Source organism: Dromaius novaehollandiae, chromosome 3, assembly GCF_036370855.1.
Source record: "Dromaius novaehollandiae isolate bDroNov1 chromosome 3, bDroNov1.hap1, whole genome shotgun sequence".
Classification (NCBI taxonomy): Eukaryota; Metazoa; Chordata; class Aves; order Casuariiformes; family Dromaiidae; genus Dromaius; species Dromaius novaehollandiae.
This window is the reverse complement of record NC_088100.1, coordinates 46,637,549-46,656,549: the sequence shown is the minus strand read 5'-3', so window position 1 is coordinate 46,656,549 and position 19,001 is coordinate 46,637,549.

The window sequence follows — 19,001 nt, the reverse complement described above, 5'->3', positions numbered from 1 at the left end:
CTTCTATTGCCTAAATTCAATTAGTCTTCTATTGGAAAAAGTGCCTGGGAGTAACTGGGAGACAAACTGCCATATTAGTGATACACTACTCTGCAGAGGAGTGAGCAGACTCATTCCGCGTATTTTCTGAAGTCATTGGTGGGAAGCCTGTTCACTTCGCCCATTCTGGTATCTCTGTGCTAGACCTAATGTTTTCTGTATTTTGTACATCAAAGCTGTGGTAATTTCACTGAAAGATGCCCCAGAAAGATCACCTCTAAGGTGAAATAGAGCCGAATATGCCCTGAGTGGGATGCATTACCACACATACTAATGATGTATCCTTCTGGTTCCTCAGAAACACAAATCCCCAAATGTAGACAGGTAGGAGGAGACAACAGAGGGAAAATGATGAGTTTCCCTAGCATAAGACTGTGGAAGAAGTCTTGGTGAGGAATGTAAAATGGAAACGGATCAACACAAAAAAAAATGCTGCCGTATTTTTTTTGTAAATTGAACTTTTATTATTAGTTATGAGGATCTTGTATTGCAGAAACATATTTTCAAAAAGACAATGTAAATTGGTATTGATGGATAGAAAAATTGATTGAAAAATTAAGATTTTTTTTTTGTTATTGCACTAGTGCTACATATTTTAATCAATAGCTTTTTAAGGCTAGACTTGTATATGAAATAATACAATCACACTTCAGAAGTTCCTAAAGCTACTAAATTAGAATTAGAATTTTATAATTTAGAAACTTTTTTAGAATTTCACAAGTTTTCATATTACTGGTACAGTGTTTATTTTAAAGAGTTAAATGAGGGAATTATTATAATTATTCAAGTTCTGTTCAATCAATTAGGACTGATAAAAATTAGAACTTTCCTTCTAAGGTGGTAATCATAACTTGATATACCTGCTAATGGATAACATGAGAAAGAAACATTGTCCCATGATGGATGTATATAAGCCTCACTGCAGATTTTCTTTCCTTTGAGAAAGAAGGATGCCTTTTTTTTTTTTTTTTCCTGGGTTATTAGTATTACTCATTAAATGCATCATCCATAAATTGTTACACAGAAGAAAGCTGACATTTGAAAAGGAACATTAACTGAGAAACTGACAAACAAAAAAGATTGAAGTCATGAAGTTCAGATGACACTCCTGAGCCTGGTAAATCCAAGGTCAAGCTGAACATAGAGCTAAAAGGAACAAAATTTCTTGTAATATAAAAGGCATATGATTCAAATGAGCTATTTCCAAAGCCAACTACCAAAAACTACAAGCTTATTATAAAATTACGTATTTTCTATCATAAATATTATAATAGGATTCTTGTGATAATGGAGTATAGGGAGCAATTCATCTGATCAAACTTAGGTGTCTACTCCACTGCCTTTATCTTGAGCTAAATATCACTCAAGGGCAGGATCCAATTGCCTAAACGTGCCCATGGCCATCTGTCCTAGCAGATCCAAAAAACACAGAACTGAGAGGAGATTCAGATCTTTTGGATCAGCAGATGGAGGCCTAGCAGAATACTGGAAGTCATGTGGGATGATGCCAGAGCATGGGTTTAGAGAGGTGAATCCTGTCCAGATAGTTGACTGTGAGACATTTCCCCAACTCTGTCTGCATGGATCTGCACATGGTAGGCACAGAAGGGACTGCTCAGACCAAAGTCCCAGGTAACTTTTATAAAAGGTCTTTTGCCTGACCAAGCAAATTGTCCTGCTATCATTCCTGTCTTCAGAGCCTGCCATACATAGAGAAGCAGGTGTCCTATTTTTTCTGGAGGGCAGTCAGGTACACCAGCTGCACCCTAGAGTACTGTCAGCTCTTCACGCTGCCTAAACCCACATAGATCCCATTGGTGAATGGACTGTCCCTAGGCTGGAGAAGCCACAGAAACATGGTCAGAAATGTGATGTTCTGCAGCCTGGCTGGGCCCTGGATATGTCGAACACCTTGAGTACAATGCAAGATCAAGGGAAAGCCACACAGAGGGCATGTTGTTTAGGTGGAGGGGAAAGATAGGAAAGGGAGAGCCTGCAGTTGATATTTGCAGCTTCATGCCATGTAAGCATAATAAACTGCAGTCCTGCCAGAGCTGTTTCAGATAATACCCAGGGTGTAGATTGTATTCATTGTATCCAGCGCACCATTTCACTGTCAAAACTGTAGCTGGTTTCAACAGGGGGAAAGGGGAGGAAACTATCTGCACACTCTGATACAGATATCTAGGAAGCACAAACTTCTTCATGTGGCACATGGCCATTCCTTGCCCAATACTGTCATCATTTATGTAGTGAATGGACTGCAATGTCATAATTTCTGGTTCTCAGCAAAAACTCTTGGAAATGACGGCAGCAGCAGCAGCAAAGTCTGCTAACCAAAACCATAAGCATATTTGCTTGCCAGGTCATATAACAATCTTGACTTTTTTATATTTTATTTTAGAAAAATATTTACTGATGTTGTTTTGATGTCTTAAAAATAACTCACCTTGCTGTAAGATTTTCCTTAGTTATATGTCCCCACCAATCTTGTACTTGTAAAACTCTTTATTAGCGTATTTACAGTAACTGAATGAAACAGGATAGCTTTGATTTGTAAAAATCACTTGTAAAAATATCCCCATATACAATTATATATTTTTAAATATTAAATATGTATTTTAATATGGACAATTACAGTGCAGGCACCATGGAGTCCTGTACCAGATAAATATACAGCTAATGTGAATTTCTACTAATTGCAATGTAAAGTAGAAATAGTAGGGAAAAGCTGTAGTCCCATAGAGCCCATATTAGTCCAGGATTCACATTGGTATATTTGGAAAGAAGAGTACAAGGACATTTTCATCTTCCCCTCTGCTGGCAAACCCTGCACTCAAATAAAACAGTACACAGACCTACCTGATACATAAGGTGATTGAGAGGCAGAAAAATCATGGCAAAACTATCAAGATAGGAGTACCAGAAGAATAATTCCTAGTTACAGCTTGCTCCTTGTATGTAAATGTATAAAAATGCATTCACACAAGAGTTCATTGTAACCTTCAGCAACATGGAATAAACATATCCCGAATAAAATGAACAAAATTTCTTGCAAGAATGTTTTTTTCATCCTACCCAACCTACACTTTAGAGTAAATTTTAGAAAAACCACCTATGCTAAACACAGGCTACATCATAAACATTTTCAAGTTAGAAAATAAACTGCTTGAGAAGCAAATGCTAAAGTTAATCCATATTTTTTCCTGTTGTACATTTGCATTCTGATGTAACCTTTAAGGTGTGAAGACATGATTTTTCCCTACAGGTCTAATATCTTAACCATGAATTCATTGGACAGTATGCAATGAATGAGGCAGCAGTAAAGCCTGTAAAGATGCAGTTCACCCACTACACATCATCTATCTTGGCTACTAAGGATCTAGCCATGTAATCCTACAGAACTTTCTCCACATGTATACTGTGATCCTAAATATAGGAAATGTTTTTACCCTCTGTTTTGTTCAGACTTTTTTCCTCATAAAAAAGTTATTTACATAGACCAGGCCAACAAATTTTTTCCCAGGATATAAAACTTTGTAGACAATGAGCAAAAGGACAAATTCCTTTAACTTGTACACATGTAAATTGACTGGAAAATCATATACCCAAATCAACAAGTACATTTATTTGTTTCTATTTTAGTGCTTTACATGTCTAAAAAGTGGTGAAACATTTCATACAGAAGTGCAAAGTGTATAATACAAAAAGAGCTTCCCTTCTTTTTTAACTGTCATGGGAGTCTCCCTTAATTTTGCATTCTATCTCAAATACACAAATTCCATTCAATGCAAAAAATAAAAATATTTCCTCATTACTTAATCAGCTCTAATTTAAAGCATAAAACAATCACTGTATACATGAAATACTTGTTATTAAATTGCTCAAATATAGCTGTTTTATGTACAGTTTATACAGGCACAGAATTCATTGGCTGTAGCAAAACTAGAGGGCATTTTCGTTTTAGCTGCTCAGCATCTTCATCAGCAGTAGAACAGATCTATTTCCATATGACATACAGACAAAAGTAAACTAAAATTATCAACATTTAAAAAGAGATGGGTAACTTGGGAAATAGTTCAGAAAAACCTCAACATGCGGAACTTCCACTGACCCAAAAGAACATTCTGTACAGAAAAGATTTATAGGGCTCAGTCTTTTAGGGACCCCAAGGTTTAGAAATCAGTTTTGAAAGTGGCAATCCTAATCAGTATTCTGATAAAAAAATGTTAGCTTATTGTGAGAACATGTCATGGTTATAACAATTAAACTGCCCTTAAATTTTAGCCTCAGTTTTTAGTAAACAGTAGGAAAAATATGATTAAGGAGGAAGATCTGCATTAGAATCTGCATTAAATTAAAACTAGAAACAGTGGAATGACAGGAAGTATCTGTACGCCACTGAACTTTAAGGTCATGGAAAACTAGGCCGACACTACTAAGAACTCACTGAAATGGAATATTACCTCTTCCTGATAATTTCTATACCAAATATGATATTGTTTCAACTCCATATTATTTTCTACTGATCAAAACAATGGGATTTATCTCACATACCTCGGAAGAAAACGGTGAAATCAGAAAGTACCTTGTTTTATTCAAACAGAATTGTGTATTGTATTGCTGTCACTTCTGATCAGTCCCATGTGCCACACCTAACTGTAAAAAGAAAGAGGTCCTGCAAGATTCAACATCTGTTTGCAAGGTGTTGAGCCATTACAGCTAATAATACTTGGCATTTGTCTGCAGCAGTAGCTAGAAGCCAACAATCCAAATGCCCTTGCTGGAATATCTCAGATGTCTTGCAATCTATATGTGATGCTCAGACAAGTTATAAATATGCAACTTGTTAGTCATTCCTCATGTCATTTGCCCTTGACTTCTCAGATGCTTGAACATCTTTTCTCTATTAGTCAGCAGCTTTCCAGAAACTGGTGGCCAGAAAATTCACCATAATGTTCTTGGGTTTTATGTAAACCCCATCTTGTTTAGCTAAAAATGTGATGACTTAAATATGGCAAGATTTCCACTCTCATGTCTAGTTTGTGCTAAGAAAAGGTGTTTTTTGGAAAGGTAGACTCAGCTATAGAACAGAGAATATCATTTTTTTACATGACTAACCAATCTGTCAGTCAATCCCTAATCCAGTGTCTTGGCACTACAGGGGCACTGACTCTTCAGGGATAGCAAACATATTATTTCACCTGCAAGAAGGGAAAATTGACAGGAATAGCTGTGACATCTACTCTCTGCATAGACAGACATACTGAAGTCAAGATCAGACCAAGCGAGTTAGAATTACATATCACCTGGGAAGGAAGTGAGAAAAAACAGAGTGAGTTTCTACATTAGAGTCATAAACTAAATGGGAATAAACTCTACAGAAAGAAGAATTAAAGGGGTTCTACAGAAAGGCCTGATGGAGAGCATCTTTATAGTGAAATAGTGCTAAGACTTTGTTATAGACAGGCAATCATCATCATATGATTGAAGTGAAGGAGATTTAAATAGCATATAAATAAAAAGGTAGACAGAGCATTTGCCTTACCTGCTGAACAGATGTCGGCTAGTATAGAAAATAAGTCCTGAATGTAGAGCATAGAATTCAGTTCATAATTAAAAGAACTCAATTTAATCGTCTGAAGGCACAGTAGCTGTCTAAGCCCCCATTACAATTAATGGATATTGAGACAATATAGTTAATGGCAGGTGGAAGTTGATTCAGCTGATTAGCCACTAGGCAACCACCCTACAGAGCGCTGAATTGCTCTCCGGATTTCATTTACAACATTGAATATAGCTCCACTGGCTCACTGGAATTCAGGCACTGGTAGATACCTACATTTTTAATACAAACACCCACTCCAGTGATAGCCCTTTTGCCAGATACATATGCCATGAAAAAATACTAGGTTCAACTTGCTTATGTACCATTCTCTAAAACAAATAAAAACTGGGGCATCACACTCCACTCCAATTTCTGGTTTTGGAAACTAGATAAAACCTTTGGAGATGGTAAGTCCACAGTCACAAATATTCAGAAATATTTGTGGAATACACAACTACAGATAGCTCTTTTTATGAGTGCAAAAAGGGCAAATAGAGACAGCCTACTTATACAAATATATATATATGAAAAAGAGCAATGGAAGTCAGGGCATTTAGGAATTCGGGCAATTCTATAATTTTAGATAATAATTCTTCAGGCGTCTGTGAGCCATGAGTCCCTTGATCACACAACACACCCTACATGGTCTCGATGACAGACAAAAAATATCCAGAAAAGATCTCCCTATCTTTCGCTATCTAGAGAGGAAAGCTCTGCCAGATCCTAATCCATTATGACCCAGCCTGATGTGTCAGTGTGTTGTCAAATGTGCAGCTGTCATTGCCCATTAGGTCTAAAACTATACCTGCACATTTCTGTAATTATAGTGACATACAGTCCATAAAAGTTATATACTCAGAAAAAGAAAGGCTTTCCTTTCCATTATCATGAAGATAACAAACAGTACAAAGATTGCATGGAATTTATCAGCAACGAAAGAAAAAATTCACTGAGTTCCAGTAGTCTCCAGTTCTATCAAATTTCATATATTCACCCAGCTAAATCACAGAGCCAGTGCTCTGACTATTCTTTTCTAATAAATAAAACATGAACATTTCAAATGATGAAATGCAATAATGAAATGACTCATTACCACTGATTTAGCTAGCTCTCTAGCCAAGAACATACCTGTGCCCTTTCTTAACTCCAGACTGATTGCTTGTAATGTCAAATGCATTGTGTGGACACATTCTCCCATATATTTGAGTACCAATCACATGATGGTGCTCAGCTGCTGCTTCTATCAAAACTTAAAATCATTTTTCGGTTGCACTGCAATGCAGGAAGCCAGTACCCTGCCTAACGTCTGAAAACAGAGACTGGGAGCTGGTACAGTGCCATGGGAACATTTATATCCTACTTTAGACCTGATCTGCCTCATGCTGAGCCAACATGGGGTTTTTTTGGACTCCACCTGTCATGTGTAGAGCCCACTTGATGTCTTTAAACCAGAGGTTTAGACAGGCCTATTTTGTGCATAAAATATTAACAATGTTACCAACAATAGATACAATTTCAAGCTAATACTAAATCAGCTTTTGAGGACCCTATTGTCACATAGCAGTGATCAAGAGAGGCTGACAACAACTAAATAATAGAGAGATCATTGGAAAATAATCTGTATCTTCAGTATGCATATCCCCATGTTAAACTACTATTACTATTAACATTAATATATTCAAAATATTTGACTACCTAGCAATAATGGCAATACTCTGCATCAAAATGGGGAAGGAAGACTGAAAAGGTAAACACTTCTATGAAATCTTATCAGTGTACTTTAATTACATTTATACTGTTTTTAAGTCTCATCCAGAGATTAACGCTTTGAAATTAATGGAGCATTTTATATCCAGAGCAGCTTTGGGAGCGTCCAGTAAAAAAAAAAACAAAAACAGAGAACGTGACGAGAAACTGTACTTTCTTTCCAAGAATTCAGCTCAGTCACATTGAGAATCAAAGAAATTGCAACACTGACCCTTGGGACCTTGGTAAACTTCCAGGCCGGTATGAGAACAAAGAGCTGACGCTCCTACTCAGCAGATGACCAACACCTCCTTTGACAGAAAATTGATCACTCATCCTAAAACATGCAGGAGTCTGTCTAGGACTAAATAAATCTTTAGCTGACACTAGCAACTTCATCAACTACTGCCAGCATCTAATCTTCTGTGAGAAAGCTAATCAAGAAACAAGCAATCAGTGCCGTCTATCACCTGTCAGTATCCTGGACAGACATCAGGAACGCTGCAGGCCACAGGCAGCACAGGAGAAGCAGTCTTCGCTTTGATAGTTGATCTCCTACAAGTCAGAAACAGAAGTAATCATTCATAGTTATTCTGCAGCACTCAATATCACTGATTTTTGAGTAAGTTCATTGCTACTCCAGGGAGATGCCAGGATATGTGGATATTGCTTGAAATAGCTTGGGTGCTTTATTTCAGACCCAATTTTACTGTGTACTCTTCACCAAAAAAAGTAAATACAGAAAGTATTTTCTGCATTTGTTATCTTTTTTTGTGCTGCTGATTCCACAAAAAAAAAAGGTACAGATGAAACTATATAACTTTGTCATTTACATTCAGTAATTAATTCACCTATGACTGAACTACTTCTAACATTACAATCTGCAAGCACCTTCCTTTTTCCCACTGTAAAAATTCTTCTTCCTTATTAAATAGTCTCATGAACCAAATTAGGCACAGTTTAGTTGTACATTTTCAAGAAGCTTTCATCTTTAAATACTTCATTTTCAAAGTCTTGTATCTTATATTTTCCACTTCATTCTGTTGGAAAAGCAAAATCTTCCTATTCCAGTAACATACAAAGCCATTTGCCTCCAGTCTTGAAAGATTCTAAGGTACTGGGTTTAAAATTCTGATATTACTAGGGGAAGAAAATTAATTTCAAAGCCACTTTTAAAGATAATTTTCAGTCATTTAAATTGTATTGTCTCTAAGTCTTTAATCGCTTAAGACCTGGGAGAGCTGGGATCATGGCAGCAAAGGCAGAATGACAGGTAGATAAGAAAAATGGTCTGAACAGCAGAATCAAAGTTTAAACTGAGATTGTAAGTGAAAAGAGTAATCAATCGGAAAAAAATGGTAAAAAAAAAGGTTATTTTTCTCTGTTCCTTTGCCTTCTTTCTCCTAGAGAGGTTTCTGCTCCCTTGCTTAGAATGGAGGCACTCAGACATTTGATTTTGCTTTCCATACTTTGAAGAAATGGAAACCTCTTGTGGGAACAAGAGGTATGTGGCAGTGGGGAGCCAGAAAAGAGCTGACAGTAAAGGAAAAATGGGAAAAAACTATGCAATAATACTATTATTATTATTAAAAGGAAAACAAATTCTTGGGTTTATCCTTCAATACGCATACTTTAAATCTATAAGGTTGTGATCACATTGACCCAATCCCTCTTGTATAGGAGCTGGAAATGTTTTTTAATGTTTCCTTACAAAGAAACCCTGTAGAATGAGAATTAAACACACAAGTGCACAATTTTCCTAATATTGGAACCAAAGAATTTGAATACTACATGCTCAACAGAGACTGAAAAGTATTTAAAGTAAATCTGTTTCATTAGCAAGTTGCATAACAGTCAACATAAGCTATTATTTATTTACTTGTTAGGTAAACAAATATGTGACTTTTAATTTACTTTCTTGAAGTTCCTTCAGAATCAGTGGAGTGCTATCTAGAGACCCAGAGACTGTCAGATTTTTACTGCAGAATGTCTGCCTAGCTTGCTGTGGGAGCTACCAGGGTTGTAAGGATAAAAAAAAATTACAATGATAATCGTCACCTTTAGGAAAACTGAAAGACTAGTTCCTACTGCTTTCCTCTTGGAGATTTGAATTAGTTGTAAATCCAAAGAAATCCTTATTTATTTTTGAATAGCACAGCTTGATTTACTGATGTAAGTGTACTTAATCAGTAGGACATATAGCTTAAGTGAAAGGCGATTATCCCTTTATATTGTCCTATAAAAATAGAAATAACCTTCTTTTAATATATATCTCGAGGTTGGTATTTAGTCAAACAAAATTTGCATGAATTTTTACAGAAAAAAATGTGTTTGTAAGAAAATGTAGCTGCATATTATATTAATGTATAGCAGCAAGAATATGTTGATGAGGCAGTTCAGCTGTGGGTACCATTTTTCTGCGAGTACCATTGATTGTTTAAAATTTGGATTACAGAATACTGAGAGTCTTTCTGTTTGAGGTAAGTATCCAGATATCTATTGATTTCTGCAGGCATGATCATGAGGGCAAAATTTTCCATTTAATATAAAGGGGATGTTACTTTTAGAAGGCCTGCAGAAGTAGACTCTCATCAACTCATTTCATTCACAAGATTCTCAAAATTTTCATTTTGCAATAAAATTACAATTCTTAGATTGGGTGAAAAAGGAAATTGTTTGTCCAAGCACCATTGCAAAAAATTTCACATGCAAACATGAAAAAAAAAGTATCTCATTACTCAAAATGGGTTCACTTTTAAATTTCAGACCTGAAAGAGATACATTAACATGAATAGCTTTTATCACCTCTGAAGATATTTGATTTTCAGTTAACAAATACACATATGGTTGAAAACAACTGACTGTTTCTTATATAACAGAATTTATTGTCAACAGTTCTGTTACGATAAATTTAGGTATATCCTAAAAGGAATAATTTGGGATATCACTATGGGTAGTGACTGGTGCAAAAGCTGATCTTTCTAATGTCAACTATCATGCTCCTTTTTTTTGCTGTTTTTGAACTTTCATTGTGTTTAAAGATCAAACTGCTACAGCACTTAGCCAGCCAAAGTGGAAACAGATATTTTGGGTTTCTGAGGAATAAATGCTATCTTTACAAAGACTATAACATGCACAAAGTATCCTTCCACAGCCCTATTCCCCATTTGCTGCCTAGTTCTAGTAAGAGTACTTTGCACACAAACTTCATGGTGGAAGAGAGAAACAAAAAATCAAAATCCTTTGAAGAGTATCACTCCTACACAAAATCTTCTGTGAAATCTAAAATAAGAGACAGGGAATGCGAACAGCTGTGAAAATATGCTCCAGAAGGGATTTTCTCTTTTGTTCTCCTATTGCACCACAGGATAAAAATCAAGGCACCCTCCATTAACTAAAATGGAAACGAGTTGCCTTTGTTCAGAAAATCCAGCAGTATTTACAAATGAATGACATCCTGGCAACATCAGAGAACTGCATTGTTGGTTTTCAGACTCAGACATGAGCAACAAAACACAGTGGCAGAACCTGTCCTCAACTTTTCCATAAGCATTTTGTAAACGTCAGCATCCTAAATTCCCTAAAATCAAAGCAGACCTTAGACATCATAGCTAAAAAAACACAGAAGGGAATATAATGGAAACTTTGAGTGAGGAATGCTCACAAAAAATTTTTGGAAATTTATTTGTAACACTGATATCACATACAGGTTGACACACATTACCCAAAAAAGAAAACTTTAAAATGCCATAACACAGCTTGCTTTTAAGGCCACAAGCTGTTCAGCTGGTCTTTAAAGCTCTGACCTATTGAGGATGCAGTACTTATCTATGAAAGGTATTATGGACCCATATCCAAACAAAGAAGAAATCCTAACACAGGCATTAAGTAAAAAATGTGTAGTCTTTTAAAATGTATACAAGGGCTTTCTACCCTGACCAATCTCAGATCACCTGTGTTCTGGATGAGTCCAGCTCAGTAGCATGAAAATATGTAATCCCTCAGCAGAACTTTAGTTAATATGGCTGCCTGTGTTTCTTGCTAAAAAGAGTGTGATAGATTGCTTTATCAGACAATTCTACAATTGTTAGCAATACTACAGGCAAAGCTATGAGATAATTGTAAGGTCACAGAAATCAGGCTCTTCACAGTATCTGGATTGCAGACTTCACTGTTTCATTTCACCTACACGAATCTAGCTCTGGGACAGGCTATGGCTATGTCAATACAACCATGTGAGTTTTGTAGAGATCTGACAAGTCCGAGCTCTCAGGCTGACCACACTACCAGTGTTGCCTGGGTGCCCAAGGCTGGAAACCTGGTCCAGGGATGGAAGTAGCTATCGGTAATAGAAATGTAATTTGAATTGGACTGACTCAAACTTGTTCATTTACAGGCCTCCACATTTCAGGGCTCTGAGGGCCTTAATTGCCCTGACCTGCTGTAACTACCTGTGTAAGTGTCCCGATCCAATATCGGGAGGGTTTCGTTACGATCCCAAGGACGAGATTAAGACGCTAAAACCGGTCAAATATCGTACAACCTTTTACCTTTATTTTCCACGAATTGGGGAGAAAAGGCGTGTGTGGGGGGGGGAAGGCGAAGGGGAGGCGAAGGGAAAAAGGGAACAAGGGTAAGGGGAAAAGATAGAGAAAAGTTGGAAAAGGAGAGAGGAAGCTAGCTACCACCACTCCGAGGCCGATGATGTTCCGCTGACTCCGCTCGAATCACAGCTCAAGCTGGGTGCCTCCGACGAGGGACGAGGAGCGAGGGCCGAGAGAGGGAGTGAGAAGGAGATGGGGGGGGGGGGAACAAAGAAATCCCTCGGCAATTATAGCTTTTTCAAATTAAGTTTTCCCACCCCTCACGTGGTAGTTCAGACCAATAGTAATATTTGGGTCTGGGGTCTCCTGCTCCTTATTGGGTCTCATCACTGTCCCTAGGTAGGCCGTTTACTGTTGCCGTTTCTGCTGACAGGTGTGTCTCCATTCTTAGGTCCAGCCATTAGCTCTCAAGGTCCTGACAAAGAAGGTGATAACTTCAGCAATTAGCACTGTTTCAGCAGTGCACAGGAATGCAAATTGCTGGTAACTCCCTTATCATTCCCGCCTGCAGCAGCTCTGGGCCCTTTCTCACTGTACTAGGGAGTGCGGCCTAAGGCTTCAGCAAATTTAGCCACTCATGCCAAGCAGGTTTTATAGAAGTTGTTCTAAAAACGGACAATAATTTACAGTCCAGATCCCAAAGTCTCTGCCCGATTGCGGTCTCGTTCAGTGCAGGCTCGGTGTGTCCCGGGTGGTCGCAGGGAGACCTTTTCAGGGGTCGCAGCAGCTCAGTCGTTGTGGCCTGCCTGCACCCCATGCACCAAGAAATGTTTAAGGCAAAAAATTCATTCATCAGTCCGCCACAGTAAGTCTGGCTGCCTGTGTTTGAAGTCTGCTCTGATGTAACATAACTGCATAACTGTGGGTCAGACTGCAGTGATGGCAGAGAAGTTGTGAGAAACTGCTGTGGGAAGCCTTGTCAGGGGCCTCTCCCGCACAGCTGGGTAGCTGCATACTATACACGTTTGGTGTGCTGCGCCCAGCTCAGTTACTTGCACATAAAGACTGTCTCCAGAAAGCTGCATGCAGAGAGCAGGATTGCAGTCCTCTCCCTTCTTCCCCAGTGCCGCAAAGGTATCCAGAGCCGCATCTGCAACTGACAGTCTTCACTACCACCTGCAAAGAGGGCACCATAAAGTAAAAGGTTGAGGGGCTGAAGCAACAATATGATGCCACCTCTGAAGGCAGTGGCCAGGATGCAGGAGTAGGTGTTGAGAGGTCAAGGCAGGCAGGAGTGGTGCAGGCAAAGCATGTTTGCCAGAAGAGCTTATTTCAATGGAATAAAAAAGCATGTAAGATAACTGGTGCATCTCCTGAAGAAAGTACAGATACGGCCAATATAATGAAAGTAATGACTTGCACAGCAGTTACATTGTATTGAAAATTTATATGACAAATATCTTTGCACACAATTCATAGGATCAATTTTATTTCTGTGAAACAGAAAAAAACAATAAAATTATACTTTGTAAGGAAGACACATGTTGAGGCATTGGTAACTGAAGCAATGGTTTTTATTGGTTTGTTCAGACATTCAGAAAGTAATTAAAAAGACTGTATTTCTTGTTCTAAAAAGAAAAGTGCCTCCATCATTCCAAGAAACTTGTGCTAATTCAGAAAGGAAATTTGACTTTCTTATATGCATATGGTACTATTTAATTGCTTAAAATATCCAGCCTAGATGGACTTGGAAAACTTGAAATCACACTCATCTAATTCCTTTTGTTTTTAACATTCCTAACATGAGGAGTGAGTTCAGCTCTCTCATTTTTTTCAAAGCCTTAGTAAAGATTCATTCACACTAGAATGCAATTATTTTACATAAACAGAAACTTAAAATTGGATAATTTAATACAGGCTATTTGAGTTTCAGAGGTGAGACATGCAGAGGAAGGATTTGGAAGAAGGTGCCAGGTATACACAGGTTACTGCTATCTTTAACTGCCATCAAGGTCTTCTTCATTTTGCTGGTATTTCCAGTAATACTGCAAGGTCTTCACACATCCCTAAGATTGAGAAACAGCAAATGAGTGGGAAGTTCATGTCAGAAGGACAAACTGCAGTACAATGAACAGTAACTCCATCTTAAATTGGAAAAAGTATAGAGTAAATAACATGACAGAGCTTGCCAATTTATTTTCCTGAAGTAAAAAAGGCTATTTAAAATCATAAAAGAGCATTTTTTCACGATAGACATTGGATTTTGTTTTCTAGAACTTAAGTAAATTAATTATCCACATCCCTATTCTTAAACATAGGGTGTAGAGAACCGGTACTAAATGCGGTTTTGTCTCGACATTGCTGCTGCTGCTGCAGAGCTGCCACTGCCAAGGTGTGTCGGGCAATGCTGCGCCGGCGCCCCCGGGAGCTGTCTGCGAGGTAAAAAACCTCGTGCACCTGCACGGGAGAAAAAGGGCGCGAAAAGGGCAGAAGGCCGCCTCTAGGAGAACAGCACGTCTGGCACGAACCACACGTACACATTTGCCATACGTGCATGAGCAGGAGACCCCCAGATGCCCCCAGCCCGTTTCTGGAAGGTTCCGAGAGGGCGGACTGCGCACGACAGCTAATCTGCATGGGAAGTGAGGAAGCACCTCCCCCCCCAGAGGCGGGGCGGGAACCTACAAAAACTGCAGACTGTGTGAAGGGGGGGGGGGTGGGGGGAAGGTTTGCTTGTAGGGGCTGAGGGTGTTGAGTGGAGTCGGCGGAACACCATCGGACTCAGAGTGGCGGTAGGTAGCTTCTTTTCTCCTTTTTCAGCTTTATCCTTTCCCCTTATCCTTGCTCCCCTCTCCCATTCACCTTTCCGCACCTTTTCTCCCTACTCCGTTGAAAATAAAGTTAAAAGGTTGTACGATATTTGACTGGTTTTAGGGTATTAATCTCGTCCTTGGGATCATAACGAAACCTTCCCGATACTGGATCGGGACATAGGGCAACATATTTATTTTATTTTTTATATCTGATCTGTAGAGACTTCATGGTTTTCCATGTTTGGCTAAATGAGACACCAAAAAGAAATAATCCATCCTGGCAATAGTGGTAGGTAGGCAAACATATGCATTAATTAGTTTATGCAAATCAACTAATATAGTTCATATTTGGGACCCTTGAAAAGCTGAGCCAAATAGCCACTGACAAAACCTGGCAAAAATAAATAGCACTAAATCTGTGCCTCTATTCCTCAGTGGTGATAACTGGTCATTTGGTTAAAGCCAGTTACATTAGTTAAACTGATACACTGCACCAGTGAAAGCAAAAATCAAAACATGATTTCTGAAGTTATGTTATTTCACAAACCACTACTGTGCAGAGTCAGCACAAGAATACAGGATACAAAAAAAAAGATGATAGTATTTCCATTGCTTCTGATTGACAAGTAGTAGTCTACACTAAGGAGATGTGTTGTTTGGATGGTAACAAACATTTTAAAGGATATCACTGTGCCAGGTTCTGTCACATTTAAAAGTTTATGCTGACAGCTTGGTTGTTGTGCAGGAGACAGATGGCATCCTATGGCAGAAACAAAGCAAGAATAATCAACATCTGTACCTGTAAATCCAAAAATAATTCTGATGATGGAGGTCTGGGATTTTGATGATGACCATAATGTTGATGAACATACAAAAAAGTGTATGTAGCCACTTAAGCACCATGATTACTGCAATAGGCAGGGAGAACCTATACACCTGAGTACTTCTCATGAGTATTACCAACAAAAAAGAGAGACATAGAAAAAAGAGGTTCACCTGTGGAAAAAAGAAAGAGTGAAAAGTAATGACTGAAGAAAAGATTTCTGAATGATGAAACCAAATAAGTTCTAATTTATCATACAGGAGGGGATTAGGATGAATACAATAGTTAAAAACTGCCAGGAGTGAAAGTTCAGAGACATTTAAAAAATGATAGGGATTGGCATCTCAGCTTAAAGAGTTTATTCTTCAAAAAAAAACTGTGAAAATAAAACACTTCCGTGTTTTTCCATGTATTCATCCCCATATGTAGTGAATAAAAGAAGCTGTAAAAAATCAGGTGTACAGAATCTGGAAGCATATTAAAACCAAGAGGAAGTTTTTTCCTCTAAGATGGATGGTTGAATGGAAGAAGGAAGGTAAATTGTGTTTTGATTTTTTTCTTTATCAAAATACATACTTGCATTAAATCTTGTTTCCATTTTTTTTTAACTAGGCCAGTTGTCCAGTTTTATCATTGTGAACTGTTAAGTAATGTTTAAGTGTAATCCTCAATCGTCATTTCTGTCTGAGCTTTGCCATTGAAAGCTTGGTTTGTTACTACTCAGAGATAAGCATCTGTCCCTTATCCTCCAAAAGAAGCTGGAACTAAGTCAACTTTTAGGAGTGGAATAGTCCACATAGTCTACCATAATCAACATAATCTCTCTTCACTCAGCAGTCCTTGATAAGTTCAGGCAACCGACACCAAAAGGGAGAATGAAATGTAGAATTAACGGACTTCTTCAGACACCATTCTCCCTCTGAGTCCTTAACTACTAAACATCTACCAAGATATTACATAATAAAAGACTTGGCAGCTGAGGCTACCATTCTCCAAAGAACTGGAGATATAATGGTCAAAACTAACATCTTGCATACAGACACAAACCAAAGAACATATCCTTATGATATGTTTGTCTCCGTGTCAAGAAAAGTTGTTTCAGTCATCTTCCCTGTTTCAGGAATATCCATATAATCACAGGCAACAGACTTTAAGGCACTCCACAGTAATTTTCTCTTTAGATGATTTTAAATCAAATCTATTTTTTATAAATTTTATATTTTTTTTTCTGTTTTCAGAGAGCTAATCATACTGGGGAGTTTTCAGCTGTTGCCATGGCAATATTAGACAATGAATTCCAGGAATCTTACAGCATTTTCTGTTTGCTTGCTTGCTTGCTTTTTTGCAGAAGAAAACATTCCAGTACACAAGATAACAATATCTCTATCTATTAAGAAGCAAAATTTTTATTAACATTCTTCATTAAATTTGTTCTTCTTAATGAAGAAGCAAACTACAGAATTTAGTTTAAAAATAAACATTATTAAACTCAGTCACACAGAAGCTAACCTAATATATGGAAATCATACTGAATAAGAATCTTAATATTGAATTCTGATTAATTTTCCCTTGTAATTTGTTATACAATATGGTAGCTTGTTAGCCCAGTAAATATGGAGTTGCCATTTCTTGTAACACACCACAAGCTTTGTGTTAAGCTAAGAACACTGGCATCAGGCAGGCCAGGCTTTGTCTGGACTTGCCTTGGCCTGCCTGAAGATTTGTTTTAGCGTGTAATAGCAATTATCTAATGACCAGGTAACTACTACCTAGCTTTTGCTGAGCTTTGTACAATTGTACAAATAATGCCTATTGTTGTATATACACTTTTGTATCTATATTGCAACTAATAAATAGCCAGAACATGTAGTTATTCTATGGGGAATGAATCATCTACGAACCTAGTATAAAATACTACATAGAGGAGTATAAGCATGTGAAGACGGTTGGCGCCTTGAAACTACAGGATTATACTAGGGGCTACAGGGCTATAAATAGCAATGGTCAATTACTGGTCATCAAAGTAATGCAGCTGTGGGAGCTGGGCAAAAGCACTTTTATGGGCAACAAAGAAAACATAGAACAAGCATCTAAGATCTGTAAAATGCATCATATACATTTGGAGGTAACATAGACTTCCAGACCAATGAATAAAAAGCCAGGTGCAGATTGTTTTAGCAAATATATAAGTGATACAGCAGTAGAGTGGAAGAAACCAGACATCATATGCCTCACAGAGACATACTCAGGATGCTGATGACTTGCCATACACCCCCTCTCCAGGCTGAAACCCTGGATCTTAAGACCCAGAGAAACAGTAGAAGGGTGGGTGTAACATCATAGAAAGCGGTAGATACTAGAAAGTTTGTATATATACTTTCTAACTGTATGCAATTTAAACATTAAGTGCCTGATGCAGGTATAGCTTTCATGCTTGGCTGCATATAAACGCATTTTGTTTATTGAGCATATCTTACCAAGAAATTTATACCATACAGCATAATTCTTGGCTCTCATTTAACATTCTGATAAATTTTCAGTATCAGTGTGCTGATGAAAATATCCCATAGTGCTGGCCCACAACCAACCCTTGCAGAATAAAATCCCTCACTGGGGGATGATTTTCTATTGATAAGTACTTACTCATAGATTGTTCATTAGCCAGTTCATTAGTCCACTGAATACATACTTCATTGATATTGTGCAGTGCTAATTTTGTAATCAAAATGTAATGTGTGGCACAGTCAAAGGCCTTATAAAGATGAAAGTATGTTAAATCCAGGCAGTTACTTTTAGCAATCAAATCTGTAATCTCAACAACAATGAAATCAAGTTTGTTTGACATGACCTACTTTCTATAAACCCATATTGACATACATTATTTACTTTTTAAATAATTTACGATTGAAGTAGTTCGTTATTATTTTTTCTTTCAAGGAGAAAGTCCCGTCTTTACTAATGTCCATTTGTTTCATCTTCCAGAATTTATCCAGTATTCCAAGATTTATTAAGAATGAACATCAGCTGAGCAGACATTCTTTCAATCACTTCTTCCAGATTTCTATCTAGACCTGGTGAATTAAGAATTGTTTGTCATAGTAGATGTTTTTAACTTTATTGGTTACTAATGTCCTCTAATACATTTTAATAAACTATTTCTGATTAACGGATCCTTTCATTTAACTTTGCCCATAGCATTCCTCAGCTTTAGTAAAGCAATTTTTTTTCTAAGCTTCAGGAAAACAATCTGTTGTTTGCCAGATTGAATATAATTAGGTAATAATGACTAGTCCTTATTTAGCCCAGGTGATTAATTCATATTTATCTGCTATAATGAGGACCAAAATAGAGATCTAGCATACTGAGTGCAATACATTTCATATTAGAAAAGAGTCATCTATAATGTTTAGAAGAACTAAAGGGCTTTT